The sequence below is a fragment of the Entelurus aequoreus genome, linkage group LG15 (genome assembly GCF_033978785.1).
Source record: "Entelurus aequoreus isolate RoL-2023_Sb linkage group LG15, RoL_Eaeq_v1.1, whole genome shotgun sequence".
In the NCBI taxonomy this organism is placed as follows: Eukaryota; Metazoa; Chordata; class Actinopteri; order Syngnathiformes; family Syngnathidae; genus Entelurus; species Entelurus aequoreus.
In genome coordinates, this window is record NC_084745.1 from 34344846 (window position 1) to 34370353 (window position 25508).

The window sequence follows — 25508 nt, forward strand, 5'->3', positions numbered from 1 at the left end:
CCAGAGGACCCCAATCTTGTTCCTATTATATCCGGTTTCTCACAAAAGTGAGTACACTCCTCACATTGCAGCAACCATGATGTTCTTATGCATACTACTGTTTGCAAGTGCACTCGGTACTTTGCCCGAAAGGAGATAAAAAGGTCAGGCATTTTCGTGTGTAAGCTGAGATCTGCAGACAAAAACAGTGCAGCCCAGCCTCTGGCTCGCAGGAGTCATGGCGACAGTTTGTGCCAAGGAGAATCCAGAGCCTCTAGAACAGGGGTGTCAAACGTACGGTCCGAGGGCCGGAACAGGCCCGCAAACAGGTTTTATCCGGCCCGTGGGATGAGTTTGCTAAGTATAATAATTAACCTGAAATTTTTGAATGAAAGTAAACAGTTTTAAATGTGTCCATCAGTTTTACTCCCTACACTTAACCATGTGTTTCCTACTGCCTGCAGACTTTGCACCCTTTGTTATATACACATGTTGTGTTTCTAATATAAATACATTTAATAAAGTCAAATACAAATAAGGCAACAAGAGAAGTATCCTACACTTCTCTTTTGTAAAGTAAATCTGAACAGCCGATATGGGCATCTACATCAACTATATGATTTGCCTGAGAAGCTGGAGAGGACAAAAAATATATATATTTTTGATTTTTATTTGTGGCGGACGTAATTCTTTCGTGGCGGGCCGCCACAAATAAATGAATGTGTGGGAAACCCTGCAACAACTGTTAGCGTGTCAGGATTGTCACAGTCAGTCCACGTAAGAAGAGGGAGGAATTATTCAGAAAATGGTGTAAGGGTAGTTAGTATATGATCGATACAAGAGTGATTAAGACGCTATTTTTTGGTTGTGTTATGTTTTCAAACTCGGGGAATAATTCCCTTGTCACAGGAGGACTTTTGAGGACAAAACCCAAAGGACTCAATGAGTAGTTTTTGTCTTTATTTCTATATAATAGAATGAGCAGTGTACTCACTTTTGCTCGTTTCTCCTCCAATTACATTTGGTACCTTTCTCTTCACATTGTTGTGTGTTTCTACAAATCAAATGAAGGATCATTTAGATTACAAGATGGCGTTGTCACTACTGAGTGAAGCTGAACGCCTCTGATTTTAACCAGAACATTTTTTGTTTTTTGAAGGGGTCTTTTAGGAGGCCTCTGGTTCAATCTTGCTTAATCACACACACACACACACACACACACACACACACACACACACACACACACACACACACACACACACACACACGCACACATTCTTGAATTTGGTACCTTCTTGAGACCCCCGAAAAATGCCTTTTGTATTTACAATATTAATAATATATGCATACTATGCAAATATACAAAAGGTAGGCTTTTTTTGTAATTGGTTTTTAATCTTCATTATTTACTTAGTTATTACAGTATGTCTCTATATACATATTTATTTATTTATTTTGATTAATTTTGGCCATAGGGGGCGCTTTTCAATTTCTTACACACACTTGTCATTACATATGTTGGCCAGAGGGGGACCACCTAAAACTTTTACACACACTTGTGTGTAAAAAGAGCACTTTTAAAACAGTCAATTTGAAAAATCCCTCCTTTTTGGGACCATCCTAATTTTGATAGATTTCACCACCAGGGGTGCAAATGGGATCTCTATTTTTTGTTTTTGGTAATGTGCTTAAGGCCGATGACAAACGAGTCACGGACAACAGATGGCCCATGTGCCGCACTTTGGGCAACCCAGCTGTAGAAGCTAACTGTTAATGGCCACTATAGTCTAGTACCGTAGTGTATTTGTTCATCCTATGGTGACATATGGGACGCGGGTTGTCTTATGTCAGCACCGGAAGTCGTAAAATCAGCTGTTCACCTGGCAGGTTTTTTCAGGGATGAATAGAGAAGTCTGTCTTTAGCTGCCGTCTTGTTTTATTATATATTGCTGCCTTTGCACCTGTCAATGTTTACTTTTGTATGCACATTACATCAACAAAAAATCCTGACTTTGGAGCAATGTTCACAGACACTAGTGTTTGGCTCTCTATTAGATGCAATGGTTTTCCGTATCAGGACCATGATATCGGTCCTAACATGTTCACCGGTCTTCATATGGTAGGTACTTTTCCTTGTTGATGTCTCAAGAAGGGTAGTAATACAAGAACACACACACACAACACACACACACACACACACACACACGCATCTCATCAAGGTTGTCAGCGCTGCACAGACCTGACAGGTAATGGTCCTGTGGTTTGGACACCAATCAGTCTCTAAAACTGTTTACATTTCAAATGTTTTTTTGTGTGTGACACTCAGGTATCGATTCCTTTACTATGATGAAGACCTCTCAGAAAAAGCATGTTTTTACATATAACTAACATAATATTGGCTGTGTCGTGCATGACCTGTTTATGAGTGCTTCTGTGTGTATTATTTACATGTTTATGCTTACTACTTCCATCTGTTGTTTCTGGAACAATCAGCAGCGGGTACATTTTGGGGAGGGTGGTAGCTGTAACTTGGGTTTCATGATTGAGAGGCTGGGCTTGATTATGTCGGACTATACAGAAATGGGGGCTTCCGGGTTTGAGAGAGGGGGTCAATGTCTTCTCTTCAAGGCCTCCTCAAGGTTTATGCTGGAGAACTGGAGGAAAGCAATGTCTCTTGGGACCTAATGACATAATAAGAACTCTTTTAATATAATTTTGAATACTGGTCAGGAATTTTTCCCTGTATTCCTGCATGAACTTTATAGGGGTAAAACGTAGAATTTTACAGGAAAAAAAAATATTTTGACATATATTTGTGTTGGTTTCTAATTTTGTAATCAAATTGGGAAAACAAGTAAGAACAATCTAAAAAATATGAAAATATGTCAGTATGCTGCTATTTAGGATATTATTTTCATGCAAAATCGTACAACATTCTTATGTCAGTTATTGGTACTAGAAGTGTTGAAAAGGAGGCAAAAAGAATGGGTTTGCAGTTTTATTGGAACATAAAAGCTAACAGCATGAGCATCATCTTCAGTAAGTGATGTCAGATATAACGGAAACATGAAATTATGTACAGTAATGCTACAAAGGTGTGAAGAAATATAGCATCTCCAAGACTATATCATCATTTGTAAAAAAAAAAAAAAAAAGAAAGAAAAAAAAAGGAATATTTCAAAGACCATTTTAACTTATTGCATGTCCTACAAGTAGCAGAAAGAAGCACATTTTATCATTTCCTGTTCCAACACTCAGATATAATAGTATGATTATTGTTCAACGATAGAATGCATTTTTTGTATTGGATTAAGTTAGTCCTTAATTTACTAACAATTTACACATTTATATATTTTGTAATTAAGAAATAAGGCACAACCTAATATAAACCATTATTATTTTTTGATTATTTGAATAAATAAGAGCATGCTGTAAATGTCCTGTAAAATAAATATAATTCAATAATATAAAGATAGTTTATTTACTTCAAATTTTTCTGGACCCACCATCAGAAAGTCCAGATTTTGTCCTTATTGTGATGCATATTTGTCTTGGGACGGCGTGGCAAAGTTGGTAGAGTGGCCGTGCCAGCAATCGGAGGGTTGCTGGTTACTGGGGTTCAATCCCCACCTTCTGCCATCCTAGTCACGTTCGTTGTGTCCTTGGGCAAGACACTTCACCCTTGCTCCTGATGGCTGCTGGTTAGCGCCTTGCATGGCAGCTCGCACCATCAGTGTGTGAAAATAATGTCAAAGCGCTTTGAGTACCTTGAAGGTAGAAAAGCGCTATACAAGTATAACCCATTTATCATTTATTTATAATGTTAAAAAAAAGGGTCAAAAGGAGGCAAAAAGAATGTGGGTTTGCAGAACATATAAGCTAATACCATCAGCATCATCTTCAGTCAAATATGACAAACACATGAAATGATATAATCTGTTTGTTTTTATTATTTTGAACAAAGCACACCAAAAGCACTTTTAATCTACACAATTTAAAGAAAACAAAACACATCTCCAATACAATATCATCATTTGTAAAAACAAACAAACAATAAATATTAATATTTAAAAGAACATTTTAAAATTAAACATATTGCATGTCCAAAAAGGAGAAGGAAAAAGCAAATTTTCTAATGTCCTGCCCCAACACTCAGATATACATCTGATAATTGATCAACAATACTATACATATTTTTACTCAAGTGAGTTAGTACTTAACTTACCAAAAAATAAATTTAAAAAATCACCTTTATGTATTTTGTAATTAATAATTAAGCCTTTTATAAACCGCTGCTGAATAGTGAAGTGAATTATATTTATATAGCGCTTTTCTCTAGTGACTCAAACGCTTTACATAGTAAAACCCAATATCTAAGTTACATTTAAACCAGTGTGGGTGGCACTGGGAGCAGGTGGGTAAAGTGTCTTGCACAAGGACACAAAGGCAGTGACTAGGATGGCGGAAGCGGGGATCGAACCTGGAACCCTCAAGTTGCTAGCACGGCCACTCTACCAACCGAGCTATACCGCCCATAATAATAATTAATGATAACAATTACATTTTATAGTTTGTTTATTAGAATAAATACAACATGTCGAAAATTTATTTGATATAATATATGAATAGTTTTCAAATATTTTTAATTTTTCTGGACGACTTCCCGCCCGCATCAGAAGGTTCAGTTTTAGTAGTTATTTGCAATACTATTTGTCTGTAATGTAAAAAAGAAAAAGAAAAAGATACAATTCCTAAAATAGTGCATATTACAGTTTAATATTTATCAAAAGTAAATACACATTTGTTTTCTTGTTTTTCTGTAGTTTACAGATGTTTATGTGTGCCGAACATTTTAAAAATATTTTGAAAAGTACATCCATAATCATTAGAGAAAATAGAAAATTAGGTAAAAAAAAAATCTATATTTTTTCCACAAAAAAAAAAAATTCTTAATGTTTTGGATCCAAAAACGTCAACAATGTGATAAATCTGCTTCTCATTGGACGGCAGCAAAAGCCAAATATCCCGATTGTGGTGCAGGTAAAGCAGTAAGAGTGTTTTTAGTTAATTAGATCTTATCAAAGTGTCAACAAACCAAAACACGTTCCATAATGGAATGCTAAATAATCATTTAGATGTCGAAAGAAAACTATTACTACCGAGATGTAAAGTTACACCCCTTGAGGACAAGTGGGGGGCTGTGAAAAGAGAGGCTGATACTGATGTCTGTGTGGATAGAAAGAAAAAGAAAGCAAAGAAACACAGGCGGGATGAAAGGGTGTGTGGCTCCCCTGTGATGTCGGCTGCAGACCTAGCGGGTCCCAGCGTCAGCCCGGCCCAGCGTCGGGTTTCCCCCTGGGCCGGAAGTGGCGCGTTTCCCCTGGCGACAAGCTCTTCCTGCAAAATAAAGAAATCATTAGAAAGATGACAGCTGGGCTCGCCAACAGAAAAGCCCAAGGGGGGGTCGGCCTCAGAGAGCTGCCACCCAGCATTAGCTTGCTACTTTTTGCTTCCCCATCTCCTCCCTTGGTCGTGAAAAAAACACAAATTTCTTCTTTTTTCTTCTGCTTCTAAAATATTGTGGCTTGGGTGATTCTTTTTTCAACTGCAGAGTACCAGGCAACTTGTGGTAAGGCCTCATAATAAATGCACTTTTTTTCCAAGTAAAATTCAATATAATGTACAGTATATTACTGTAAATATACTGTATACTCCCATCCTCCAGCAAAAATTTTAGTTTTACAGATCCCCATTTTCAATGCATTTTTATACAGACGTAACTCGATGTACAAACTTAATTGGTTCTTGAACGGTGTTTGTAAATTGAAAAGTTTGTATAGTGAGACAAGTATTTCTATTTGAAACCATGGAACTATGAATGATGGGTTACAGCCTCGACAAAAGTCCATATTTTAGTGAAAGTTTGTACACTATGAACACAATATAAAGTGCCATAATGTACTGTATATCACACAAACATAGCAAGGAGGTGATGGATCAGTGTTCTATTTATTAACAAGCCAAAACAACAACAACAAGCTGCTGTTCTGTATGCGCTGCTCTGTCAACAAAAGCACGGTGGGAGAGGGGTTAGTGCATCTGCCTCACAATACGAAGGCCCTGAGCAGTCCTGGGTTCAATCCCGGGCTCGGGATCTTTCTGTGTGGAGTTTGCATGTTCTCCCCGTGACTGCGTGGGTTCCCTCCGGGTACTCTGGCTTCCTCCCACCTCCAAAGACATGCACCTGGGGATAGGTTGATTGGCACCACTATATTGGCTCTAGTGAGTGAATGTGAGTGTGAATGTTGTCTGTCTATCTGTGTTGGCCCTGCGATGAGGTGGCAACTTGTCCAGGGTGTACCCCGCCTTCCGCCCGAATGCAGCTGAGATAGGCTCCAGCGACCCCCCGCGACCCCAAAAGAGACAAGCGGTAGAAAATGGATGGATGGATGGATGGATGGTATTACATGTATTATTTTACTAGTTGTGGTTTAGTTGTGACTAACTATTTTGAAAAAAGACAATAATTGAAGTTAGATTTTGGTGGTACAATAAATACTCTTGTTTTTAAACCGATGAATAATTGTGTTATTAATCCTGATTACATTATCAATAGAAATAATCGTGATTATTATTTTTGCCATAATCGTCCAGTCCTTCAACTCACTTCTGACCTTCAGCAACAAATGTTTGTTCCTACTTCTGGAAACAAATGCGAGTATTTTCTAAACATGGCAGACTTGGTAACAGAAAAAGAGGGCGACTCATGAGGATTCACAACCTTAGCTGAATACATGGAGCATTAACTGCTGGTTATAGAAGCAAACACAATCAGAGGGTGAAACGTTGGGGCAGATGAAAGCCGAGAGAGTGAGGTCGGCGTGACTTCACGCTGCAAATGAGGAACTTGGAGCCAAGCTGTGCCAACATAAATTGATTGCTTACCCAAAATCTACTGGAAAAAAACGCCCCTGGCCAGTTGGATCAAACTGACAACTGTCCATTGAGTGAGTCACTTTAATATTGATCATGATACGCGCACTATGTCATGCATATTATTACAACTACAGTACATGCGCTGTTGATCTAGCTGTGTGCAAACAAAACATGAAATGTCGGCTAATACTTTACAGATACTGTCATAGGATTGTTCATGTTTTTCAATCAGTACAGTTAGCTGTCCTATCGCATTGTGTTGTGCATTACTAACTCAAAAGCCATTCAGCCGTTGATGCATTGTCTAGCTTACGGCTAATGCTAGAAAGAGAGTTCCTCATTGTTCGCTCTTACAGCAACAATGTCACTACAGCTTGGGTATTATACGGGTTATGAAACATAAATTAAGTATTATTGGCAGTTTTTGGATGCATTTTCAAGAATCGATAATCTAGTAAACGCACTCATAAACAACTTAACCTAGTGCACCATTTAAATCTGCATTTACTCTCCTTCGGTTTAACCAGTTGTTTAACTAAACAAGCCTATTTACCTTTTCAGATGACATTACTGATTAGTTTTTTTGGTACAATGCGACCCCACCTCAATGTCATTACTTACTGAAGTGCAATGTTATCCAGTAAGCGAAAATAATTGACATTTAGCCGGTAGATGCAACTTGATGCTCTTGTTTGTGTAGCACAGTTGGTTTATTCTTGTTGTTATTGTGCCTCTTTAAGGTATTGTACGACAGATCAGCTGTGGTGATATGAATGACATCTTTTTGATGTTAAATGGTTTACATGTGGTGGCTGTCCGCCTTATCAGTGGTACTTTTGTTGACGACATTGACGCAGTACACTTTGCCAGCGTAGTTTGTTGTCATCTGCTTGTTGTCGATATAGCACCCATGCTAGCAGCGTCATCCTCGAGTACGTATTTTACTTTAAGATGGTATTTTAAGCTTGATGTGCACCAATGATGAGACTTTCTCGCTTAAATACCAACAAGTTACCTCAGTTTTATCTAAACTTCTGTTTTGAAGCGAAATTGGCCACTTCTCATCGCGATCACAGACAGTGTAATTTTTTTTAATTAATCACAACGCATTAATGTTGACAGTAACTAATAATGAAAAAATAAAAAATTAAAATAGGATACTAGGGATGTTTTGATCAGGGTTTTATGCTGCCAATTCCTATAACAATCTTTCATGAGTGATATTGACCAATACCAATACCGATCACACGTATTACCTGTCAATATTTCAATTTGTTCAATTGACAATTCAATTGAGTGCTATTGACAGTTAAACAATATCAACATAATAATAAACTACAGTATTTCCTTATTTTTTTTATGACATACAATTGTTTGATCAAAACAAAGTCAATAGTACACAATAACTAAACAAGCAAAAACTACTATCTACTACTACTCATTTAAATAATTTGGTTTTTGTCTTAAAAATCCTCCTGTGTCCAAGGAATTATTCCCAGAGTTTGTAAACATTAACAACAACAGCAAAAAAAATTCCGACTGAATCACTCTACTATTGATCATATAGTGATACTACCATTTGTATCCATGCCACCAATGTATAGATCAATCTGCCCTCCTTTTGCGTCTTTATTTTCCACTTATTTCTTGGTGTTGTTTAAAACTAACATAGCGGTTCGTTTAGTGGTTCGCTTAGCTATTCGCGGGCCTGCTACTGGCTTGCTCTCTGTGTGTAACATGTTTAGCCTCGTCCTACAGTGATAACGTTACTTGATTACGATACTTAGGAAATTAAGAAATTTGGAGGTGATTATTATTATCTTCAGGGAGAGGCTCCACACTGTTTATGGATATACTTAATTAAATGCTAGGCACTTGTCAGCCAGTGGACTAAAGATAAATACAGTGTCAGCCAGAGGGCATCGCCGTTTGTGATCGGCATTGAAAGGCATTAACCGGCAATGGCGATCACATGCTTTTTCATACAAATTGCCTGATACTGATTGTCGGCCGAGCGATTGCTACATCCCTACAGAATGCTGTATTAATCTTTTAAAAAACGTAGCAAAAATGTAATTCTTACAAATGTTATTATTTGTACAATGTATTTCTATAGTATACATATATACATAATTAAGATAATATATCCATCCATCCATTTTCTACCGCTTGTCCCTTTTGGGGTCGTTAATATATGTAATATATAATAATATATGTTGAATACAAATGTTGTCTTGTATACATTTTTTTTTTCTAGACATTCCATCCAACCCACTCCAACAGAAAGTTTAGCTTTACAGATGCAATTTTTAAAATCAGAATAATCACGCTCTTAAATTGGGCTTAATCATGATTAATCACAGGTTATTACTCACTTGCATAATTACAATTTGCTTAAGAAAAAAACCCAATATTTGGACACAAATGCAATTTTGTTGTTAGAAGGTAATCCAGGATCATGTTTACACCTTTTACTTAACTGCAAGTCATTGATTTGCTCAAAACTTGGTGACAGTAAGTGTAGTAAGAATTACATGCACATTTTCAAAGTATTTGCAATAATGTAGCAAACAAGGTACAGATGTACACTAATATATAATTAGTGATGGGTAAGCCACTTGGAAAATGTAGTAAGCTACGCTACAAGTTACTTTCAGTTAAATGTCACTTAGCTACAGGGGAAGTTATCCCCAGAGAATTCTAGCAAGCGACACTACAAGCTACACGGTAAAAGACAAAACATTCGTCTCACATAGCATATATTAACAAACCACATCTTTACATGAACGGAAATCAATAAAAGTGAACATATTTTGTGCCAGGACTGGAATCCTGTGTAATGTTTATACCAGTGTTAACTAAGCAGCATGAACACTTTCCCATCGCCTCCATCCTCCATGAGTGGTTTGCTCACACAGCTCTGCACAGACTGTAAAGTTAGCCAGAACAAAACATAACGTTTATAAAATATTACAAATAATGTAAGTTAAACGAAAGCACCAATAAATGGCCTATTAATGCACTCTAGAAGAGACATAGTTATTCATATATTTTTTTAAATATGTGTTTATTGAATTTTAGACATATACAGTCCAGAAATACAATTAAACAAATGTCAAATGTTATTTTTCCCCCAAAAGAGTAACCCACAAAATTATATGTAAAATGAAAATTAAAAAATGAATAACATGCATCAGTCAGATAAGTACAGGCAAATATTGACATGAAGCCACAGACCATTACACCTCTGAGTGTCCCCAATACAGTGCAGCAATACACAAAAGCAGACAAAAGGCTAATCAATGATCTACCTTTAAATCACTTTTTAATCGGGGTAAATTTGAGATCAGTCTCTTTTACATATTTTAGAAAATCCCCCCATACTTAGAAACATAGTTATTTAAACAAAACCCTCGCCTCATGTGGTATCTACCACTGCTGTGGGCAATGTTTTGATTTTGCTTCCTAGTTTTAAAGGGGAAGTGCACTTTTTTTTAAATTATGCCTCTCGTTTACAATCATTATGAAAGACAAGACGACATACTGTATGTATATACTTTTTAATGCATTCTAATTTGTAAATAAAAGTCCACTTACAGCAGAGCCAATGTAAGCGTCACTATACCGCCCATAAAATCTGGAAAATAACCATTCATAAAGCGGCAACAATACTTAATTTATATTTGACTTGACTTGACTATTGACCAAGTATTAGTTATATCGTTATTATAAGCGCTAACGCAGACAAACTATTTATAGCGGTGCCGTGATTACTTCCGTGTGTTCCTATGTTTACATCATCGAGTGGTCTGCTGCTTCCTCGCTTCCCTGCTCCCTGTAAGATTATTGTAGATCACAAATCATGCCTCTCACCTGAAAAGCAGATGGCTGAGGAGATAATCCGACAAGTTAGGACCTGGAACTGGCGAGAACGACACGGAAAGCGCCTGTTCCCCCGCACCCCCCACCTTGTTTCTTTGCGAGGATTGTGAGACATTTTTTATCTTAATGTAAATATATGAACATCCCAGCAATCGGCCTCATAATGACAGCAGAACTTGTACAGTAAGTGATGTTTTATTATGTTTGTTGGCTCTCATAAAGTCTGCAGTAAGTAATAATCAGCGATGAAGAAAAAAAAGCAAGCATTGTGATGCGTTTTTGAAATTAATGGGCCTCATAACCTTAAAATTATCAAAATACTTAAATATTAAATGTTATTATAAATGTGCCCTTTACTACATTACATATCTACTTACATCATTTATGTTAAACCTTAATGGAGGTGTTTGGATGTTTCTTAGGGGTTCAGAATTGAACGGCTCCCATAGGCTTCATTGTAAGCAGACTATTGATCGCATTTATTTAATATTTAGAATGCATTAAAAAAAACATCCGTCGTCATGTCTCCCATAATGATTGTGAATGATATGCAAAATTACCAAAAAAATGCAGTTCCCCTTTAAAGCCTCATGACCCGCCCTATCTTCTCTCTGATTGGCCCCAACCTTATCCAATTGTGACTCTTCATTCTAAAACCAATTTATCATCATTGATTTTCTCATACGTAAACCAACCAATCATAGAGTTTCTTTGTGTTTGATTAGGTTTTTTTCCCTCGCCCCGCATCCCTAGGATGGACAAGCAGTAATGGATGGATGGATTTGCAGTATGTGAGTGAAGTTCGCTACAATGCTAACAAATTACCTCAGTTTTATCTAAAGTTCCATCGGAGTGTGTTTTGAAGAGAACTCATTCTCATTTTCTCATTCCTCATCTTTGCACCATGTATCAATAGGCGGCGACTTCCGGGTTTAAATGCGGTCATACCAATAGTGTGGTTAATCCTCGTTCAATTATGATAACGCGATATTTTTTTATTATTAATCACACTGACAGCCCTAATAAAAACATATCAAAATAATGTGTATTTTACAGCATTAAGTTTAGTAGAGTAAATATACCAAAAAGTCCTATTTATTTAATATACTTTATGTTTTTCCATACTTTTTGACACCAAAACTGCTCTTCTCTCTTCTTGCGGTAAATGCATGCTGATATCACTCATAGTAAAGTCTGCTTTTAGGTGTCTTACTGAGGTTTATTTATCCAAGTGAATTATGCACTAGGTAGTTAATTGCATGGATGTGGCGTCCCTTAGAGTTGAGGCCACTATTTGAGGAAATACGCAATCATCACTGCAAAGCCTGCTGGTTCCACACATCCTCATTCTTGAGGTTCCTACGGTCCCTAAGGGTGGTGGGGGTGGACCAACCCCGACACTTTTTTACCCTGAATCATATGTAGAGAGTCTGGGGGCCGCAGGGTGGTGACCCCTGGCAATCACAGCGTGTGGCAGCCAGAGCAGGGGCGCCTGCACTGCGGCCTTCTGGGAGCAAAGTCGCCCAGCATTCCAGGCCAAAGCCCTCCTAGAGCGTTTCCTCCATAAAGCCCTCAATATCGCTTAGTTGTGTCTGTCAAGGCTGCGTTCGGAGACCTCTCCCTTAAAGCTGCAGTGCTTGACCTCAGCACAAATGATTACACAATCAGGAAGATATTCTGCACTTGATTCTGAAAGATTTTGTGGTCAAGACGAAACCCAAAGGAGAAGCATTGATTTGCTCTTCTGTTGACTATAATTTTCTGTGCATTTGGCTGCTTGTTCTATCTGTTTCTTATGACTTACACTATGAAATTACAAGTCAATAATTCATTATTAGAAGAGATCTGGCTAATACGCTGCAGCAAAAGAACAAAATAACATCTTAGAAACTGTATTTTTCTTTGGAACAAGTCCTGCTCACAACCAGGAACACTACAATTTGTCTTCATGGCGCTAAAAAGTTATGCAAATCAGTTAAAATTTGTTGCGTAAATGACATTCAAATAAAAAGAAAATTGTGTGTTTTTAAATCAAAATTTACTGTGAAAACATGCATTTATACTGATCAGAAATGGTTGTAGAAGACTGTGATATATCCCAGCAAATGTGTCCAAAAGATTGCGCCATAGCACAAACAATAAAACATCCTCTCAGGATTTTTATTTGCTTTGTTTTATCAAATGATTTTTATTATTGCTGTCAATAGACTATAAGCCGCTCCGTTTTATAAGCCGCAGTGTTCAAAGCATAGGAAAAAAGTAGCGGCTTATAGTCCGGAATTCACTGTAGTTTATTTACCGCCAGGAAGGAGATGGTTGCTGATTTAGAAGTGCACTGTGGAGGGACATTAGCCGCAAGCTCTGTAGCAAGGACGCTACATTGCATAGAGGATGCCTTTGTTTGCTTGTTGCTGCCAAACATTCTAGACTCAGAATTTGTTAACTTGCATTATCATGATATAACGATAACTACAGGCGGCCACATTTGTATCATTTATATCGTTTATATCACAGAGTCTTACTTGGTAGTACTGTCATCCAATCCCCTAAATTGGATTAAGGAAAATCAGAAGTGTGAGCACTGAACTGGATGTAGTATGGACAAATTGGGCCAATTATTGTGAATGTATTTTTATTTTATACTTGTCTTAATCCTTTTGTATGTGTTTTCACTTTTCTTTAAAAGCCTAACCAGGGACGAGGGTTGCAAATTATCCTGTGGCTAGAAGTCTTATGTACTTTGACATCGGTTACCTATGGGTGGCAATGTTTCATTGTACTGTCCCTGTCAAGTAAATAAATAAATGAACAAATAAAATAAATAAATGAAAGATTGACTTGAAATTTCTCACACAGCAACCGCTGTAACTTTAGTGTATTTAACTGAATTACCATGAAACTTTTAGGGCAGGGGGTCCCCAAACTACGGCCCCCGGGCCGGATAAGGCCCACCAGCGTCCAAAATCCGGCCCGCGGGAAGTCCCAAGTTTTATTTTTTATTATAATTTTTTAAAATCTGTCCTTTCTTTTTTTTTTTTTTTTTTTGTCCTGTCCAGCTTTTCAGGCAAATCATATAGTTGATGTAGATGCCCATATCGACTGTTCAGATTTACTTTACAAAAGAGAAGTGTAGGATACTTCTCTTGTTGCCTTATTTGTATTTGACTTTATTAAATGTATGTATATTATCATTTGGTGCAGCCGGGCCGGAGCAGGAGGGGATAGAAAGAGAAAAAAAGGAAGACAGAGGGGGAAATTGTGGGGACAAGGGGGGGATTAGACAGAGAGACAAAAACAACAACAACAGCAAACACAACAATAACAACAACAACAACAATAGAGCAACATCAGCAAATAGGATATGTACAAATATGATGGTAAGAGTGATAGCAAAGAAGCAGCTAACGAAATAAATAATAATACAGAAATGACAATGAGCATTATTACACTACAAATGGAACAATACAAATACCAATAGAAATAGCGCTATTGATAATGAACAATACCAATAATTTACCTTTATTATCAACAATACAGTTGTTCAAATGCAACAATACATACACGTAATGATAACTAGAGATACAAAAGAATGCAGAAAAATGGAGGGGAAGAAAGAGAAGCAACCTATATTAACCTTGTAGATTGTTATAGTAACAATAGGTTAAGCTTTGTCAGTGTGCCATGTGTTACCCAGTTTACCCTAGGGCAACAACGTTAATATATGTTTGATGAAACGTGATTATGTGCATGAGTGTATGTATGTATATGTACTTGTATATGTACAGTATGTGTATATGTATGTTTGTACAGTGAATGTATATGTACAGTATGTGTATATGTATGCTTGTACAGTGAATGTGCGTGGGGATGTACGAACTTTGAGTATGCAGGTATGTACTGTATTTGTGTATGTATGTGGGAGCGTAGGTACCTATGTATGTATGTATGTATGTATGTATGAATAATGGTGTGTATGTGAAAATCTGTCCTTTCTAATCCATTTTGTACTGCTTGTTACTTTCGGTGTCTCCTAGCCGCTCAGGCAAATCATATTGTCTAAAAATGCATTTAACGTGACATCATCGTGCTCGGAATATATATATATATATATATATATATATATATATATATATATATATATATATATATATATATATATATATATATATATATATATATATATATATATATATATATATATATATATATATATATATATATATATATATATATATATATATATACATATATATATATATATATATATATATATATATATAGCCCAAGATCAAAAAGTTTGGGGACCCCTGCTTTAGGGCATCGAGATTTGGGCAAGATTGCTTGAAAAAATGTCCGCCCTCAAGCAAAACGTATGCAAGGCTCCGGGAGGGATTTTGGTAGAGGAGAAACTCAAACAAGAGCAAGACAAATTGTCTGCTAAAGAGAAGAGCTCCGTGTGAAGCAGGACGAGAATATGATTACTGGAGCAGCACATTTTGTGTTTTCAATTAGAAGTAATTAAACGAATGAAGCTTCCAGTGTGTACAAATAGCACAGCTATGCGACAGATGGATTGCGCTGTCAGATGCAGATTCCCTCCCGTCAGTACAACATCTGCTTCTTCCATCGTTAGATGTCATTTGTGGCGTGCGTAAATAAGCCACATCGCACGCTCTGGCTCTTGCACACGCACATGAGCCCTCGTGTGTCAACAGCTTCACATCAGTCCACTTGCTCATCCGGCCTCATTTAGGCTTTGCCGCGCCACGGCAACCGTGCCCGGGACTGGAGTGGAGCATCTGACGTGTCTGTCAAAGCCCAGATGGATGATTCTCCAGCTTATTTTGCATGTGGAGGGATGCCAAGAAATGATGCTGAGAAGCAGCCCACATTTGTCTACCTGTCAGCTGTGATGACCCGCTGACATGCACTCCTGTAACCCAACACCACGCCGTGACCTCCCGCAGCCCCGCGGCCTTCTGTCACACTGCAGTGGAGGAACCGCGTGTCCTGCTTGGTAGTCATGGGCCCGCTCTCCATGTCTAAATGCAGCAGCGAGCACGTGGTGACGGTTTCAGCGGGGCTGACCTCGGACGCCCACTCGCACAGCTTGTGGAAGATGGAGCCTGTCTTTTATCAGCTCCCATTAAAGGGGACAGGCGTCCATTGGGTGTCCTGCTGGAGAGCGGCCACATTAATCTCCATGAGTGAGTGCTCGCAGGTGCTAACCTATGTCACTAATCGCCATGGCAACAGACTTGTGACACCTGGACATCCCATGCACATAAAAAACGCTGGGACTCGGTTGTCATGGTTAAAATAACAAGTGAAAACAAAGTGCTGTACTCATTTTTGCTCATAAATGACATTTGAGGCGCCCCCTATTGGTTGTGTTCAGAATTTTTATGTAATACAGTAGTGCAGGGGTCACCAACGCGGTGCCCGCGGGCACCAGGTAGCCCGTAAGGACCAGATGAGTAGCCCGCTGGCTTGTTCTAAAAATAGCTCAAATAGCAGCACTTACCAGTGAGCTGCCTCTATTTTTGAAATTGTATTTATTTACTAGCAAGCTGGTCTCGCTTTGCTCAACATTTTTAATTCTAAGAGAGACAAAACTCAAATACAATTTGAAAATCCAAGAAAATATTTTAAAGACTTGGTCTTCACTTGTTTAAATACATTCATTAATTTTTTTACTTTGCTTCTTATAACTTTCAGAAAGACAATTTTAGAGAAAAAATACTACCTTAAAAATGATTTTAGGATTTTTAAACACATATACCTTTTTACCTTTTAAATTCCTTCCTCTTCTTTCCTGACAATTTAAATCAATGTTCAAGTAAATTTATTTTTTTTATTGTAAAGAATAATACATTAATTTTAATTTAATTATTCATTTTAGCTTCAGTTTTTTTCGACGAAGAATATTTGTGAAATATTTCTTCAAACTTATTATGATTAAAATTCAAAAAAATTATTCTGGCAAATCTAGAAAATCTGTAGAATCCAAATTTAAATCTTATTTCAAAGTCTTTTGAATTTCTTTTAAAATTTTTGTTCTGGAAAATCTTGAAGAAATAATGATTTGTCTTTGTTAGAAATGTAACTTGGTCCAATTTGTTATATATTCTAACTAAGTGTAGATTGGATTTTAACCTATTTAAAACATGTCATCAAAATTCTAAAATTAATCTTAATCAGGAAAAATTATTCCATAAATTATTTTTTTAAATTTTTCAAAAAGATTCTAGTTAGTTTTTCTCTTCGTTTTTTCGGTTGAATTTTGAATTTTAAAGAGTCGAAATTGAAGATAAACTATGTTTCAAAATTTAATTGTCATTTTTTTCGTATTTTCTCTTCTTTTAAACCATTCAATTAAGTGTAAATATCATTCATTATTAATAATAAAATAAAGTTAAAGGTAAATTGAGCAAATTGGCTATTTCTGGCAATTTATTTAAGTGTGTATCAAACTGGTAGCCCTTCGCATTAATCAGTACCCAAGAAGTAGCTCTTGGTTTCAAAAAGGTTGGTGACCCCTGCAGTAGTGTTTCCCACAGGACTGCAATCTATCTGTGGCATGGGTTGGACTGTAGTTAGTTTTAGTATCTAAAATACACAAGTAGGCCTACAAAATCTTATTATTCTTTTGAAATAAACACCTGAAGTGAATATTAATCTGAACAATAGCAGCAAACATACTTGCTAGGGCTGTGAATCTTTGGGTGTCCCACGATTAGATTCAATATCGATTCTTGGGGTCACGATTCGATTCAAAATCGATATTTTTTTTTCAATTCAACACGATTCTCGATTCAAAAACGATTTTTCCCCGATTCAAAAGGATTCTCTATTCATTCAATACATAGGATTTCAGCAGGATCTACCACAGTCTGCTGACATGCAAGCAGAGTAGTAGATTTTTGTAAAAAGCTTTTATAATTGTAAAGGACAATGTTTTAGCAACTGATTGCAATGATGTAAATTTGTTTTAACTATTAAATGAACCAAAAATATGACTTATTTTATCTTTGTGAAAATATTGGACACAGTGTGTTGTCAAGCTTATGAGATGCGATGCAAGTGTAAGCCACTGTGACACTATTGTTCTTTTTTTTTTTTTTTATAAATGTCTAATTATAATGTCAATGAGGGATTTTTAATCCCTGCTATGTTGAAATTGTAACTAATATTGATACTGTTGTTGATAATATTCATTTTTGTTTCACTACTTTTGGTTTGTTCTGTGTCGTGTTTGTGTCTCCTCTCAATTGCTCTGTTTATTGCAGTTCTGAGTGTTGCTGGGTCAGGTTTGGTTTTGGAATTGGATTGCATTGTTATGGTATTGCTGTGTATTGTTTTGTTGGATTGATTATTTAAAAAATAAAAAATAAAATAAAATGGATTTTTTTTAAATGACAATCGAATCTGAATCGCATAACGTGAGAATTGCGATTCGAATTCGAATCGATTTTTTCCCACACCCCTAATACTTGCATATGCTTCCTGAGTTCCAGCTGCAGTTGACATTTGTGTTTTGCAGCATAATAGCGTTTTTTGTTTTTTTAAACAGTAAGTCTGTCAAAAAGAAATACTGTGGACCCAAAACAAATGTCCACTGCATGAGACGCTGGTTATCGGGAGGTTAAAACAATCAAACTAGTCTGTAGAGGTCCATTTGTGTCTTTATTATGAAAGCTTTTTTTGTATGTGACTGAATGTTTTGCGTTTGAATTTTTTGAACTGAATTTTTTTCACTTAAAATGATGCGGAAAATTTCAATGAATAGAAATTTGTGAGCAAAATGTTGTGTGTTTCAGAGTTCCATTTGTTAAAATACAGTGTTTTAAAATTCAGTGTGTACAATTCAGTTTAAAAATATTCTTTGCTTCAAAACTCAAGACTCACTTCCAGTTGACTCGTGTCACATGACCGAAATCTTGATATTCATTGGCTGGTTCTAAGACAGTATCGATTGCTTACTGGAAGTGAGTCTTTAGTTTTGAAACAACAAATATTTCTACACTCAATTTTTCTGCACTGAATTTTTTGACACTAAATTTTTATACGCTGATTTTTTTAGCACTGCATTTTAAAACATTCTATTCTATTTTGCTCACAAAATGTATTCAATGAAATTGGCTGGATGTAAAAAAATTGAAACAAAAAATCTTTGGTATAAAAGACACAAATTAACCTCCATACTAGTCCTAAATCAACATGAGCAGGTTAGCCATGATAGCTAACTGGTTTATCAGTTAGGTGCTATTTAGTCAGTCCCTGCAGGATTTTGCGAAGTATGCACAGCCTTGTATTTTAGTCCAATGCCCAAATTCCCCTTGCACATTTGGGCCAATCAAATGTGTCTCTGAGTAGCACTCAAACGCACATGTACATTATCTAATCAAAACTTATGTTTCTTGTGTAGACAAAGCAGGAACAGCAACATATATATCAACTTTTTATTGCTCAAACGGCACAATTGTCCTGCTGAGCTTAGAACTACTTCTGTTTCCTGTCTGCAGTGCTAAGCCTTCTGGGTATTGTAGTATATCAAATGTGCTTCCAAGTGTACATGTATTTATATAATTATTTCACCTTTATTTATCCAGGTAGACAATTAACATTTTCATTTTGTAATACTGACCTAGCAAGAGGCCGCAATTGCATAATAGAAATCTTCTCTTTCTCTCATCATCTCTCACTTACAAACAAAACGATCGCAAAGGATGACATGCGAGGATAAATGTGTTGGAACATAAACAAATGTTTAAGATGGGCAAACACTTCAAGCGTGTCTGCAACTTGTCTATAATATGACAACAGACAACAAAGGAAGCCTCCGGTGGTGTTTCTTTGTTATTGTAATTAATTTATACTTTATTGTTTTATTGTTACAATTGATTAAAATAGGACTCTAATTTGACTATTTGAATATGGAATTTTAGTGCCATCTAGCCAATAATTTTAAGTCTGTGTGGTATAAAACAAGTACAACATCAATTCCATATTTGTTTTCCAATTTTTGATTGCAGGGAACACTTTGAAAATTAGGCCCTTTAGATCTGGTTCCTGTAGAAATGTGTGGTTTGTGTTTCCACCGCATTGCACAGTTCAGGGTAGTTTATACAAATCAGGCTGATGATGTATGGAGGAGTGGTTTACCATATTTCTATACTGATACCATGTAAATAAACAGACAATATTAGGTCACTGTTTTTTGTTTTTTTTACTAAAAAGTAAGCAAATTAAATACAAAGCAAAAACATACAAAACGATATGATTTATAAAATAAAGTGCACCGAATTGTCTATAAAAAGTAAGGCTTTTGTTCGCAATGTCCAACAGTCAGAAAGTTGTCCTCCCAGTAAATGATGAATTTACGAGGGTCGTTTTAGCTGTAAATAACAATATTTTAATAATAAATGTCAGTGTTTATCTCACGCCGACAACACAAACACATTGGCTTTAGCATTAGCTTGGTAGCATTAACGACAAAATAGAGGAAAACACAAATAAGCCACGTGAGCTCTGGAAAATCCTCAACAACCAGCTTCCTGGTTGCAGCCAGAAACTTAAAACCAGACTCACCAACATCAGCATCAAGGAGGGTGACTCCCTCATTACAGACAAAATGGAGGTAGCTAGCAGACTTAACACCTTTTTCACCAGCAGAGCCGCAACTCTTGTCAACAAGCTGTCCCACCACTCTGGTCGCTTTGGTGTAGAACACATTAAAGCCTTCTACAGAAAGCTAGGAGTATCCAACGATGATTTCAAATTAGAAATGGTCACAGCTGATGAGGTGTTTAAAAAATTGAGCGCGCTCCACCCAAACAAGGCCACCGGCCTTGATAATATTCCCTCCAGATTCCTCAGGGACTCTGCCACCATCATTGCCCCGATCATCACGCACATAATAAACCTATCAATTACACAAGGCCAACTACCGAAAGATTTTAAGATAGCAAGAGTAACTCCCCTCTTTAAAAAAGGAAGCAAATTGGAACCTGGCAACTACCGACCTGTTTCTATTTTCAGTTCCATTTCGAAAGTAATGGAGAAAATAGTTTATGAACAGGTCGATAGTTACCTTGCCACTAATAAACTCATGTACAAATTTAAATCCGGCTTCAGAACTAACCACTCCACTGACACATACCTTCTCTATCTGACCGACCACATCAAACATGAGGTGGACGCGGGCAAATACTGCGGCATGGTCATGCTGGACCTTCAGAAGGCCTTTGACACCGTTAACCACGCTATACTGTTGGATAAGCTCAGAGCAATCGGATTTAACAAAACCTCATGGAGCTGGATGCAATCTTACTTGGAGGGGAGGGAGCAGGTGGTAGAGGTAAACGGCCTCGTGTCCCCCCCCCCTCTCGGTGAGCTGTGGAGTCCCCCAAGGCAGTATATTGGGACCTTTACTGTTCCTAATATACATAAACGACTTGTCATCGGCATGCGACTGTGAATTGTTCTTGTTTGCGGATGACTCTGCCTTGCTGGTATCCGACAAGGACAAGTCACAGGTGGAGAAAATCCTCAGTGCTGAGCTCTGTAGAACTTGCACCTGGCTCGCTGAAAACAAGCTATCCATACACTTGGGTAAAACGGAATCCATCCTGTTTGGGTCCCACATCAACCTTAAGAAAGTCAATGACTTCACTATAAAAGTGGGTGACATTGTTATCACCAGGAAAGATGAGGTCACCTACCTAGGTTCCATTCTAGAGGCTAACCTTTCCTGTGATAAAATGGCAACCAAGGTAATCAAAAACGTTAACCAACGAACGATATTTCTCTACAGAATTTCCTCTCTGGTCAACAAAAGCACCATGAGAATTCTGGCGGGAACTCTCGTTCAACCCTTTTTCGATTACGCATGCACCTCCTGGTACCCTAGCACCTCCAAAACCCTCAAATCTAAACTCCAAACATCCCAGAACAAGCTAGTCAGGTTACTTCTAGACCTCCACCCCAAATCCCACCTCACTCCTACCCACTTCTCCAAAGTGGGCTGACTCAAGGTGGGGGACAGAGTTAAACAACTTGCACTGAGCCTAGTCTATAAAATCCACTACACCTCCCTGATACCGAAGTACATGTCAAACTACTTCCTTAACGTAAATGACCGCCATAACCACAACACCAGGGGGAGCTCCACTAACCACGTTAAACCCAGATTCCGAACTAACAAAGGTCTTAACTCATTCTCTTTCTATGCCACATCAATGTGGAATGCGCTCCCAATAGGTATAAAAGAAAGGGCATCTCTATCCTCCTTCAAAACCACAATAAAAGTTCACCTCCAGGCAGCTACAACCCTAAACTAACACCCTCCCCGGATTGCTAATAATCAAATGTAAACAATCAAATGCAGATACTTTTTCTTATGCCTTCTGATCGATCTCTCTCTCTCTCTCTCTCTCTCTCTCTCTCTCTCTCTCTCTCTCTCTCTCTCTCTCTCTCTCTCTCCACTACTTGCTGTCCATATCCTACCCCCCCCCACCCACCCCTCCACACCCCTGATTGTAAATAATGTAAATAATTCAATGTGATTATCTTGTGTGATGACTGTATTATGATGATAGTATATCTGATAGTATATATCTGTATCATGAATCAATTTAAGTGGACCCCGACTTAAACAAGTTGAAAAACTTATTCGGGTGTTATCATTTAGTGGTCAATTGTACGGAATATGTACTTCACTGTGCAACCTACTAATAAAAGTCTCAATCACTCAATCAAAAAAAAGCATTAGCATTCTGTTCACTCGGGTTGAATGAGGCTAATAACTACACAAATGGAGTGTCACTGACTACTTTTACAACATGTATTAAATAGTTAATATTTGATGTTATCTACCTTTGTTCCACTTGTGTGCTGCCTCCTTTTTTCCACATTTATCTAATGAAGTCAGAGTAGTAAGCAGCTGATGTCGCTGCTTCGAGTCCGGCTTCATACTCTTCTGTAAATACGTTTGAAAGAGTCCATCCAGTTCTCGTAGATTCGCATATCGAAATTAAGTTTGTAAAAAATAATAAACAACAATAAACTGCGTGTAGTTTAAAGACTACGGCTGAGTAAAAACACTGTGAAATATTTCCCCTGATCAGCGTTCTTCAACACACAGATGCCCCACAAAAGTTCCTCCTTTTGTTCTTCGTTCTCTCCGTTGTCAAGTTTGTTGCAATAGAAATACACAAGAAATAAAAAATAAACAAGTATTTTCCAATGGCGGTTTGCAGGTAGCACCATATTTATTTGTGGCAGTCTAAATAAATGAATCAGTTGTGGCCCGCTGCAAATAAATAAAGGTATGTGAAACAGTGAATACAGATATCTTTAAAGTTGTATCACCCTGAAAGGGACAAGCGGTAGAAAATGGATGGATGGATGTCTTACGACCGTCAGTGATGGAGGGATGCGGCAGTAAAGCAGGTACATGGACGATACTCCTGTTCTCCAAGTGTTTTTGGGCAAGTGCTCAGATGGAACTATTTACTTTTCCCCCTCTGCCTTAATAGCCATCGATATGCGCTATTAGAGCGTATTCACTGTGTAGTTTGCACTTAGATGAAAGCGGCAGTTTGTTTACAAGAACCTAAAGCACAGGGCAATGGAAAGCATTGTCATCACAGTTAAGACCCCTGGGAGGAAGGATACAGGGCACTTAATAACAATGAAGAAATCCACTGGCACGCTTCACTGACAGGCCAGAATGTTCGGGAAAAACAAGCGGTGGGCCCCATGCACTAATCTGTGCCATTGATTGTATTTACTGAAACTTTTGCCACAGTTTTATTGAAAACATGCTCGCTTTAGCTAAAACAGGCAGTCACTGCTGCGTTTTTAAATGTAAAAAAAAAAAAGAAAACAAATAAGATGCTTTTCCGCTTCCTGCTAGGAACTGGAAAAACAAGTCGAATAGAACACATCGGTTGGACAGAGACATGCTAACAAACAACAACAAGAGAGGAGAATGAGGCCCACCTGTTGATAATTGACTCCTAAAAGAGACCGAGGGCAGTAAGAAATGTGGCAAAGTGGAGACTGTGGAGTATAATACTGCGGCCCGCACAGCAACACGCTAATATTAGCTTGGTAAGTTTATTTTTGTAATTTCTGACAAGACACTGATAAGGAACTGTGCAGTGAAAAAGTGGCCAGAATACTCAATGGGGTATATTAAGCTGGCCATTCCGCGCGGCAATGTAATATCCAAAAAATAACTCCTTCATTTTCCGAGTGACGCATTTGTATGACCACTTGTTGCTAGGCAGAATTAATTTGTCAAATGATTATTATAGGAAGCATGTTACTGGCCTACAGGGCAGCGAAAGGACAAAGGTATCAAAAAAAAAAAAACAGTTTTCCAATGAATTGTGATTCTTATTTTTTAACAATTCTTAATTGACTAAATAAAATAAAATAAATTGATTTGACCTTTTTTTAAAATTTTTTATCTGTCCTGTCCAGCCACTCAGGCAAATCATATAGTGATTTATATTCACGTATCTGCTGTAGTGTTGGATACTTTTCTTTTTGCCTTATTTATATTTGACTTTATTAAATGTTTAGGTAGAATTTTATTCAACAAAATCAGTTTTCTTTTAAGTAATATAGAAATGTGTTAAATATTGGTATTTGACTTTATTAATTGTTTGGGTATAATGTATAGTTTTCTTTTAAGTAATATAGAAATGTATCACAGCTGTTGATTTATTTTATGGAGTAATGGAGTTAATCATATAACTCAGATTAAGATCCGTTGCCCGGATCATAGTTTATTTTGGGTTTTGATTCACTTGTGGTTTAAGTTCTGTTTCAGCACTCCTGTTTTGTGTTTCTTGGTTGTCATGGGTGCTGATTGTTTTTACCTGCCTCTGATTAGTGTTCGGCATGCTCACCTGCTGCCGGACACTTATCAGAGAGCTATTTAGTCTTGGTTTTTCCCCTCACTCAGGCTAGTGCTTTTGTTTGCACTACGCAACATTTAACGACGTCTATTTCCGATTCTTATGCCTGTTTGTATGCTAAGCTTATGCGCTAGCAATTTCCTTAGCTTTGCCTCCCGTGCTATCGGCACGATTGTTTTGTTTTTCTGCTTTGCCTGAATGATTTATGCGAATAAATCATTGTCTCACCTGCTTGTTGCCGCTGGAGTTTCCTGCTGCATCTTGAGAGAAAATATTGATTTTGAATCGAGAATCATTTTGAATTTGAGAATTGATTCTGAATTGAATTGTTACCCTCATGAATCAAATCAAATCATGTGTTTTTTTTTAAATCCCTGCTGGGGCACTGCCTCACTTGCCCTTAATGGAAAATCTCCATAGAAAAATACTGTTGTTGTTCCCCATGAATGTGTCATTGATAATAAAGGGATGTGGTCACACGCTGTCACGCTACACCACACCCTTATACGTATCAGCAACAATGGGGACGAGGCTATTGTGGAGGAGCCCTGAAGGCAACGAGCACTTCAGAAATACTTCTACAATTCATCAGTCCTGTCATTTTGTACATTTTAGAAGATGATGATGAAGAGGAGGGTGTAAAAAATAGCCTGCAGCGTCGAGATGCTTTGTTTGCCCTCTTGGTGCAAAAAAGGGAAGAGTAAGCTGGGAATCAGCCCGAAGGGGGTGGAGGCACTGTTAGGAGACAAAGTCCAGGTGACACCCTAGCGTCAGCCATTT